Here is an 11,237-nt window from a genome sequence, read left to right as displayed (position 1 = left end):
TTTTTCAATAATACCAAGTTAAAAAAGAACGAATTAATCAGAATAAATGTCCCAAATTTCACCTTTTTTTTTTTTTTTTTTTTTTTTTTTTTTTTTTTTTTTTTTTTTTTTTAATTTAGCTTGATCGTCCCTTTTCCAAATGCTTTTTTAAACGCGCTTATTAGTATCATTTCTGAAAATAAAATCATTTATATATTTTTCTATAACATTTTTCAACAACACCAAGTTAAACAGTAACGAATTTTGAGAATAAATATCCCGGATTTTACCCTGCTTTTTTTTTTTTTTTTTTTTTTTTTATCGTCTCTTTTCAAAATCGTCTAGATTTGCATTTACAGCTCAAGATATCTATTCCAGTCCATTCAGCTGGAAAATATATTGCAGTGACATGTCGGGATGCTGAACAAATATGAACATTGTTTTGTCCTAGCCGGCTTCTCTCTCTCTCTCTCTCTCTCTCTCTCTCTCTCTCTCTAAGTTAGAATTTCGCATTTGCTATATATATATATATATATATATATGGATATATATATATATATATATATATACATATATATACAGTATATATATTATCATTATTATTATCATTACTAGCCAAGCTACAACCCTAGTTGGAAAAGCAAGATTGTATAAGCCCAAGGGCTCCAACAGGAAAAAAAATAGCCCAACGAGGAAAGGAAATAGGGAAATAAATAAATGATGGGAATAAATTAATTTTATATCATTCTAGAAACAGTAAAAGCGTCAAAACAGATATGTCTTATATAAACTATTAACAACGTCAAAACAGATATGTCATATATAAATAATAAAAAGACTCATATATATGAATATATATATATATATATATATATATATAAATAAATAAATATATATATATATATAATATATATATACAGAGTATATATATATATATATATATATAAATATATATATATATACAAAGAGAGAGAGAGAGAGAGAGAGAGAGAGAGAGAGAATAGTGCACCATATGGCACATTCAACCTTGCCTGAGACACCGTCTGCCTTTCCACCATTTTACCTCAGACGCAAGAATGTAAAATTTCATTTCTCAACCGTAACTTCATAACACCATTTCCAAAGGGCCATTTTGAAATGACACCTTCTAGCTGCGTGTCCTTCGTCGTCAGTGACGAGGGAAATACATTAACACACAATGACCGGAGATCCATTTCGTGTTTCTGTCTCTCTTCATCGTGTGAGGAGTAAAAATTAAGTGTTTGCCCTGGACGTCTTTTACATCTGTATCTTAGGTGTATGAGTTGTCGCATATCGGATATACCGTATATATGTATATGTGTATATACAGTATATATGTATATGTGTATATACAGTATATATATATGTATATATATACATATGAATATATATATATATATATATATATACCAACAAACATATCTATCTATCTATAAATGTATTTATTCCCACACACACACTCACCCACATTCACACACATACACACACATGCAAATATATATATATATATATATATACACACACACACACACACACATATATATATATATATATATATATTGTACATTTTAAAGAAATTGAAAATTACGTTGTTCTTTTCTGATTTTATTAGTATAAGATACGGTAATTTCAATTTGCGTTTTTTTTTTTTTTCAATATGTAATACGCTTGTTTACTTTACCCAGTTTTTTTTTTCTTTTCGTTTCTATTAAGGAAATATTTATCTCTGTGATGGAAATGATAGTTCTATTCTCAGACACTAATGAGAAGCAAATATATATTTTTGGAATTTCTTATCCTATGAAAAAATATTATTTGGATAATTATGCATTTATCCTTGCTTAACAAAGGATACAGCTAATGTCTATAGACCTTAGATAAAGCTTATCTGGATTTTGCATAAACCAAACTTTTTGATAATGGCATCAAAGAACCAATATTATTCTATTTTAGACTTCAACCGATTCATTGTTAAAAAAGATTGATATTAAATATTCCTACTTAACAAAACACTATTATGTCTCATCTCCTCCTACGTCTATTGACGCAAAGGGCCTCAGTTAGATTTCACCAGTCGTCTCTATCTTGAGATTTAATTCAATACTTCTCTATTCATCATCCCTCACTTCGCGCTTCATAGTCCTCAGCCATGTAGGCCTAGGTCTTCCAACGCTTCTAGTGCCTTGTGGAGCCCAGCTGAACTTTTGGTGAACTAATCTCTCTATCTACCCCTCATCATGATCTCACCCACGTATGGCACTCGAGTAATCTCTCTTTCTTTCTAATCCTGTCCTGCCATTTATGTATTTAGAATATAATAAAAATAAATGCCAATACTGATAACATTGAAGATTAGAACATAATATTTTTTACATTAACCTTCACACATTCTAAACTGTTGCCACGCCACCGAAGTGTTTTTCTACCTGTATGATACCAGTCACACACACCAACAACAAAGGTCATCATCTTTTACATATGAAAGTCTTTTATAACGCCTAACGCAATCCTCCGAAAGAGAAATTTTCATTCCATGACTCCCTTCCATAAACAGAAAATGTTTTCCAATCTTAATTCTTTCCAGATACCTGAACATTTTTGTACCCTGGAATGCAGCCAGAGATTTGCGATGTTGTTTCAAATGTGAGAGGACTCGGAGAAACGTTGGTCAAAACACGCAAGCACATTCACATTCACAAGCACATTCACATTCGAAGTGTTTATTCGCCGGTTTGCTTTGAAATTTTGCCAGGGAGAACTCAGTACATTAAAGGTGCAAGAGTCATGTAGCAATTTCCAGCCTCCTTTCTTCCCCATTGCGAGCTTCATTGCGTGCAGAAATTATTATTATTATTATTATTATCATTATTATTATTATTGTTATTATTATTATTACCTGCTAAGCTACTACCCTAGTTGGAAAAGCAGGATGCCAGAAGCCCAAGGGCTCCAACAAGGAAAATAGCCCAGTGAGGAAAAGGAAAAGGAAGAAATAATATATTTTAATAGCACTAGCAACAATAAAATAAATATCTCCAAAGTAAACTATAAAAACTATAACAAAACAAGAGGAAGAGAAATACGATAGAATAGTGTGCCCGAGTGTACCCTCAGAGGTCCTGAGTTCGCGTCCCCGCTAGGACGCGAATAGTGTGAGACCTTCTACCGGGGGTTACTCCCCAGGGTGGCGCCTGGGGCGGGGGGGGGGGGGGGCGAGGTTAGAGGGGGCTAATGATAGTCCCTGCTGGCTTATGGTCGCCCGAGGAGAATGATGTAGATCGTCTCAGATGAGACCTAAACCCGCAACTTTAACTTTTAAGAGAACTTTAATCCAAGATAGTGGAAGATCATGATAGAGAGGTTATGGCACTACCCAAGACTAGAGAACAATGGTTTGATTTTGGAGTGTCCTTCTCCTAGAAGAGCTGCTTAGGGATAATGATGGAGAAAAGGTACAGCTTAAACTTTTAATAAGGTACGTGGTAGGGGAAAATGAAATATTTAAAAAAAGAAAAAATTAAAAAAAGTTATGAAAATTGTATTAAAATTTCTAGCATCCTTTCTTCCCCATTGCGAACTTCGTGGAGTGCAGAAATAGGGATTATGATGGAGAAAAACCTCAATTTAAGCTATTAATAAAGTACTTGGGGAAAAACTAAGAAATTAAGATATTTTAATAATAGGTGTGAAAATTATATCAAAATTTCCAGCCTCCTTTCCTCCACATTGCGAGCTTCGTTAGGTACAGAGATAGGGATTATGACAGTGAAAAGGAACAGTTTAAGCTTATGATAAAGTACTTGGGGAAAATTAAGATATTTAGAAATGAGATATTTCAGAAAAAGTGTGAAAATCTTATTGAAATTTCCAGCACCCTTTTTTTCCCCATTGTGAGCTTCGTGGGATGCCCAGGGTTTAAATGAAAGTTTAAAGGCCGCTCATGAATGGCAGAGGCTAAGGACAGGGTCATTGCCCTGGTTAGCAGGACAATGCCCTAGTAACTGACTGTATATACATATGATCATCACCAAAGCTCCCTTTCCATCTAGGCTAGGACTAAAAAGGATGGTGAAGTTGTAAAAACTACAAGAAACTATCAAGCTTGAGCGGGACTCGAACCCCAGTCCGGCAAATCGCTAGGTAGGGACGTTTCCAATAGGCCACAACAACTCCAGTGATTTGATGGAGAAAAGGTGTAATTTAAGCTTTTGATAAAGTACCTGTTAAGAGAAAATGAAGATAATTAAAAAAAGGTTACAAAAATAATAGAAATTAAGGCAGAATAGAAAATGTTTCTGAAAAAGAGAAATTGAGACTAAAGATATCTAGTTATGCTATTTCAAGTTAAATTAACAATACACGAAAGACCTTTTACGTTGAGAACAATATAAAAGCAAAAATTGTTTTCGTATTTTGTAGGATAGAGATGAATGTTATATGGTCTGAAAATATATTGGACTATAAAGTGTTGTAGAGAAAAGTGTTATAATCAACAAGACTATGTATGTATGTATGTATATATATATATATATATAGATAGATAGATAGATAGATAGATAGATAGATATAGATATAAATATATATATATAAATATAGATATATATATATATATATATATATATTTATATAGATAGATAGATAGATAGATATATCTATATATACACACACATATATATATACAATGCATATATATATATATATATATATGCGTACGTATATATGTATATATAAAATATATATATATATATATATATGTGTGTGTGTGTGTATATATACTATATATATGTATGTATGTATGTATATATATGTATACAGTATATATTTATATATATATATATATATATGTATACAGTATATATATATATATATATATGCATATACCTGTATATATATATATATATATATGTATATACCTGTATATACATACATATATATATATATATATATGTATATATATATATATATATGTATACAGTATATATATATATATATGCATATACCTGTATATATATATGTATATATATATATATATATATGTATATACCTGTATATACATATATATATATATATATATGTATATATATATATATATATATAGAGAGAGAGAGAGAGAGAGAGAGAGAGAGAGAGAGAGAAAGAGAGAGAGAGAGAGAGAGAGAGAGAGAGAGAATGTCTGAATCCATAAACATTTCTTATTGTTTTGGTAAAAGATCAAATATAAGTAAACTTACGATATGAGATCTATTTCAGGGTACAAATCTTTTTTTTTTTTCATTTTTAGCTATCGGATTCGGTTGTAAATACTTTTTAATTAAATAAGCTTGAAATCAAAGGTTTCTTACTTCAAAATATAATAATGGTTATCTTTATAGAATATTTTGGAACGCGCTGCTCAATATTTCGAACTCACGCCAACAGTTTTGAACAGTTCTTTAATTCACAATTTCCCAATATCAAATGTCTTTATGCGAGATACGACCACTATATTTATTTCTACTTACGATAATATTCAAGTAAACATCTCGTCCAAGTTTACAATTCTAAGCTTCTTCTTCTTCTTCTTTGTCTGCATCTTTTCCCATTTGTACGTAGGGTCGATGTTTCTAGCCAGCGTTCTAAGCATATTCTTCTTATTCTTAACAATTCATGTATAACATAGATTTAAGCTGAGTAGGGTAACTGAGTTAACCCTAATTTGCTGTATTTTGCCGTTGATTAGTTGGTGATCAATCCGTTTAACATTTAGATACCCTGTTAAAAATTTGCGTTAAAATAACGGTAAATGTCTGACAACATTTATTCCAGGATTTTTACCGTCTTAAAAACGGATATATTGACGTAAAGGAGTGATATTACGGTCACCAACCAGCACTATATAATAGCAAAGTATGATAATATTACGGTCGCTTGTATTTTACTGAAAAACGGCTGAGAACAATATATTTTTACGGAGAATTTCCGATTAAAATTACGGGTTTTTTTAACACTGTAATATAGGATACTGTTACAATAACAACAATGCCACGTGTGTTGCGTGTAATAGACTACCTTCATTACTTACCTGTATTGAAGCTTCTTTATCAATCAAGATATTGCTTGTCTTGATGTATTCTTACTGAGAAGAAATTACACTGATTTATAACAAATATAACAATAATAACAGAAGCAAAACTCTGCCACAAAGTGTGTCGCGTGTAATAGAATGATATCTTCATGACTTACCTGTATTAAAGCTTCTTTCTTAGCCAAGTTATTACTTGCTTGATGTATTCTTGCTCAGGAGAAATAACACTGATTTATAACAAATATAACAATAATAACAGAAGCAAAACTGTGCCACAACACTTTAAGGGAAGGGAGAAAGAGTTTCCAACAGGGCTATCGAATATCCAGCGCATTGTTTTTTCCTGTACTGAACAGGAAAAACAAGCCGAAATATCTTAGCTCGCTTTCATTGTTTGTCTTCTCGCCAATAATATCTCGTCTTGAGAATTTAAGGAGGATTGAAATGGTGAAATAATGATATATTAAATTTCTCTCCATATTTCTCTCCAATATTGAAGTTTTTATAGTTTATGTAGGAAATATTTATTTTAATGTCGTTACGGTTCTTAAAATATTTTATTTTTTCCTTGTTTCCTTTCCTCACTGGGCTATTTTCCCTATTGGGTCCTGCTTTTCCAAGTAGGGTTGTAGCTTAGCAAGTAATAGTAATAATAATGATATTCTGACATGTGTTGATATATGATGTATTAGTGGTGTTTGGAAATCGTAGACAATATCTCCCCAGACAAAGAAAACTCTAGTTAGGTTTCAGGAAACGATAAAGGTTGACTTTTTTTTTTTCTTAATATCTGGTGTTGACACGTTTTTTGAACCCACTTTTGTATATATTTTTTTTCTGAGTTGAAAAATAAAACGAACCTAATTACCAAGTTTTGAAAAATATCATATTTAAGATCCATTCAATACATATTTCTTTCTGAGGTATAAAATTAAACGAAATTAATTAGTAAGCTTTGAAAGATTGACTTTTTTAAGAAAAACCTTAGTTACAATTTTTCATATGTTGAGAACTTTCAGAATTTTCAATTATTTTCATATTTTTTTTTAATGTTCATCAAGATCCAATCTAGAAATAAAAAATAATTAAAATTTCTAAAAACATGTTAGAAACTTTCAGAATGTTCAATTATTTTTGTAATTTTTCTATTTTCATTAAGATCCATTTAAAAAAATAAAGACTACATTAATGGTATTGAAATAAACCTTGTTCATTCGCCTTACTAAGTAGTCTTCCATATTTTGCAACCTAACGCAAGCCAGCCGTGTAAGTAAACTAATCCAGCCGGTCCCACACTATAAATGGCAGGATTATCCCAAGAGGGGTTCATTTCCTTACAGTCTCTAATATAAAGTCCCAGTTTCATGGTCATTACACTAGGACATGACAACTGACGGACAGTACGAGAGATGCGGTTTGTGGTTTTGGCTTTGCGGTGAGGAATTCTGTATGGAATAGAAAATGTGTGTGTCTTTGTCCAGTCAATTCCAGGATCTTGGACAATTACATGGGAGAAACTGGATTAGTCATCCCATTAAGAAACACATATGCATCACCGCACATGGGCATACACACACTTAAATGCACACAAACACACACACATACACATACACACACACACACACACGTTATATATATATATATATATATATAAATATATATACACATATATACATGAGTATATATATATATATATATATATATACATTTATATGTATATATATATATATATATATATAGAAATTTATATATATATACACATATATACATGAGTATATAGAAATATATATATATACACATATATACATGAGTATATATAAATATGTATAAATAAATACATATATATATAAATATATATATATATATATATATATATATAAATCCATATTCAAATAATCCATCTTAATGTCTGGATTCTATTATCGACCTCGAGATCAGTCCCAAGGCCGAACCACTCAAAGATGATAGCTTCTGACCGGCCGGAATCGAACCCTGGTCCAGGAAGATGGCATGAACAGTGTCATACCATTTAGCCACGAGCAAATGTGCAAAATTCATCTTATATATATATATATATATATATATACATACATATATATATATATATATATATATATATAAAACACAATGGTTTTTTGACAGATTTTTAATATTTCTTGAGCTAGCTGACTACAGAAACACTCCTGGTGCTCTAGGGAACCATATATCAAAGTAACCGGAGATTTAACGAATAGTAAAAAAAAAAAAAAATCAATGGACACGTGAAATCTTGCTATTACATACAACAACGGGTTCCAGAGATTTCCAGACCGAATAGAATTGTCATGAGCAAGCCTTTAATAGATCTAAATTGTGCAGGGGGAGATTGTGTAACATACCAATCTTGTATTTATTAATTGCTTTACCAATTAAAATATTCATCGATCATTAGGGGAAATAATGAAAGCATCATAGTGGGATGAGGTGAAGTCCTGGAATTTAGTTTAGATATTGTAATGATATTGATATGATAGGAGATATTGCATGTACCGGGAATGATCATATAAATGTCATATATATATATATATATATATATTTGTATATATATGTTTATATATATACATTAATTATTTATATATATATATATGTTTATATATATATATATATATATACACACACACATATATATATATATATATACGGTATATATATATATATATATATACCGTATATATATATATATATATACCGTATATATATATATATATATATACATAATTATATGAATGTATGCATGTATGTATTTATGTGCAACAACAACAACAACAACAAATGCAGCCGTTTCTAGTCCAATGCAAGACACAGGCCTCAGACATTTACCTATGCATGTCTGGAGTTTGGCCAATGCCGGCTGATGATGGATGGAGACTTTAGTCTGATCGTTTCTAGCAAACCAACCTAGTATGGTTGTCCCTGATTAGTACAATTTTGCTGATCATGGCGATACACAAACCCTTCACTACGTTAAGGTTTGCTAAATTCACAGAAGTATCCTATATTAAGCTAGAATTTTGTTCTGTATCTCAGTTGAAAAAAAAAAATCTAGACATTAATAACAGGTTCTTGGAACAATGAGAAATCTTTTGTGATAGACAAAGTAAACAACAACCAACAACGACAACACCAACAACAACAACAATAACTGCAATTCTCATGTGTTTAACTTTATAACGCTTTTTTGTTGTGAGAATTTTACATTCTCCTGACCTGGTTAGATACTTAATTCTTCTCTTCACTGATTTTTAAACTCTATTCATACTACCTTAATAAATTCTACAATATAAATGAAATCCTCATATAACAGTAACTATGTTCATTCAGACATATATAAAATGAAACAAAGGAAAGAAGCAGTTTCATATATATATTTTTTTTTCTCAAAGAATATAAAATCAGAGTAAAGAATCACCTGTTTCCACCCCCATGCATGTACTCTGATTACTCCATGCTCGCAATTATCCTTTATTTAATTTCTCTCTCCCCTTGGGAAATTTTGCGGTTGCTACATCGTGTTGCAAGTTGCAAGAGATGCTGCAATATTTCCCCCCGAGGCCATTACAGCCTCCCATCGCTGCAATGTCTTCAGACCGTAATGCTTATGGCCGCAAATATGAACAAAGTACAAAGGAGGAACATATATTATCAGGTTTAATCGTAAATCGCGTTTTCCAATTATCGAGGCTGTTATCTGGTTTTATGGGATGCCTGTATCTAGTAGCTATTGTGCCCTGTTATAGGGGTGTATGAATAATACTATCCTACTTCCTGCGTGTTTTAGAAAGCGACTAATAGGCCAGCTGCTGCGTTGCAGTCATGTCTTTTAGCAAAAGGCTAGTCCTACAGCCAGTGACTGTAGAAACTGCTGCCTTGCAGTCATGTCTTTCAACAAAAGGCTAGGCCTACTGCCAGTGACTGTAGAAACTGCTGCCTTGCAGTCATGCCTTTTAGTAAAGGCTAGGCCTACTACCAGTGACTGTAGAAACTGCTGCCTTGCAGTCATACCTTTTAGCAAAAGGCTAGGCCTTCTGCCAGTGAGTGTAGAAACTACTGCCTTGCAGTCATGCCTTTTAGCAAAAGGCTAGGCCTACTGCCAGTGACTGTGGAAACAACTGCTGCCTTGCAGTCATGCCTTTTAGCAAAGGCTAGGATTGCTGACAGAAACTGTAGAAAATGCTGCCTTGCTGTTGGACTATTTAGCCAAATGTTGGGCTCACTGTCAATAACTGAAGAAACTACTGCCTTCCTGTGGACTATTCACTCAAAGGTTAGGCCCACTTCCAATAACTGGAGAAACTGCTGCCTTGCTGTTGGACTATTCACTCAAAGGTTAGGCCCACTTCCAATAACTGAGGAAACAACTACCTTGCTGTTGGACTATTTACTCAAAGGTTAGGCCCACTGCCAGTAACTAGAAACTGCTGCCTTGCATTTGGATTGTTTATTCAAAGGGTAGGCTCAATGCCAATAACTGGTTGATGACTGCAAGGCCTGTGATCGTAAAAGCCCTCTACCAATTATTAGCCATGACTGAAACTACCACATCAGGCAACCGACCCCTTAATGTAGGGATAACGGTAGAAAAGAAGTTTATCTAGTAACTCTTATTACTATGGGAAATAATAAAGATTATTCTTTAACTGACTTATGTTAGTTCTAAAGCCATAAACCATGTAAAGAAAATGGCAAGGTCTAAAACTTTATAATTATGTAGATAATAAAAATAGAGCGTCTTTATTTAGAAACCGAAACATCAAAAAACAGTGTAGTTTTCCATCTTAGAAAGTTTTGATAAAATAACGTAATCTCACATAAAAAAAAAAAAACTTGTTTTGCTAAAAATTTTGAGAATTAACCATAATACCAACAAGCCAATGGCTAAAAAAGTTAAAACATTACAATGTCACATAACAGATTTATCTCTTAAGTGCCTCAATAGTGCCATTATGTTTCTCAGAATCATGTCCAAGTTTTCCTTATATATGAAGACTTTAATATTTTTTTTCTAAATATCAACAATGAAGAAACTCTAAGGAAACTCTTAGAAGGACTTCTCGGTTCCGTGAATTTGTGTCTAATACAATTTCAGTTTTCTGGAAGAGTTTTAAACGTTATATATGCTTTTTGAATAATGACT

The sequence above is a fragment of the Palaemon carinicauda genome, chromosome 18 (assembly GCF_036898095.1).
Source record: "Palaemon carinicauda isolate YSFRI2023 chromosome 18, ASM3689809v2, whole genome shotgun sequence".
NCBI classification, from domain to species: Eukaryota; Metazoa; Arthropoda; class Malacostraca; order Decapoda; family Palaemonidae; genus Palaemon; species Palaemon carinicauda.
The sequence above is the reverse complement of the archived record's forward strand: the minus strand, read 5'-3'. Positions refer to the sequence as shown.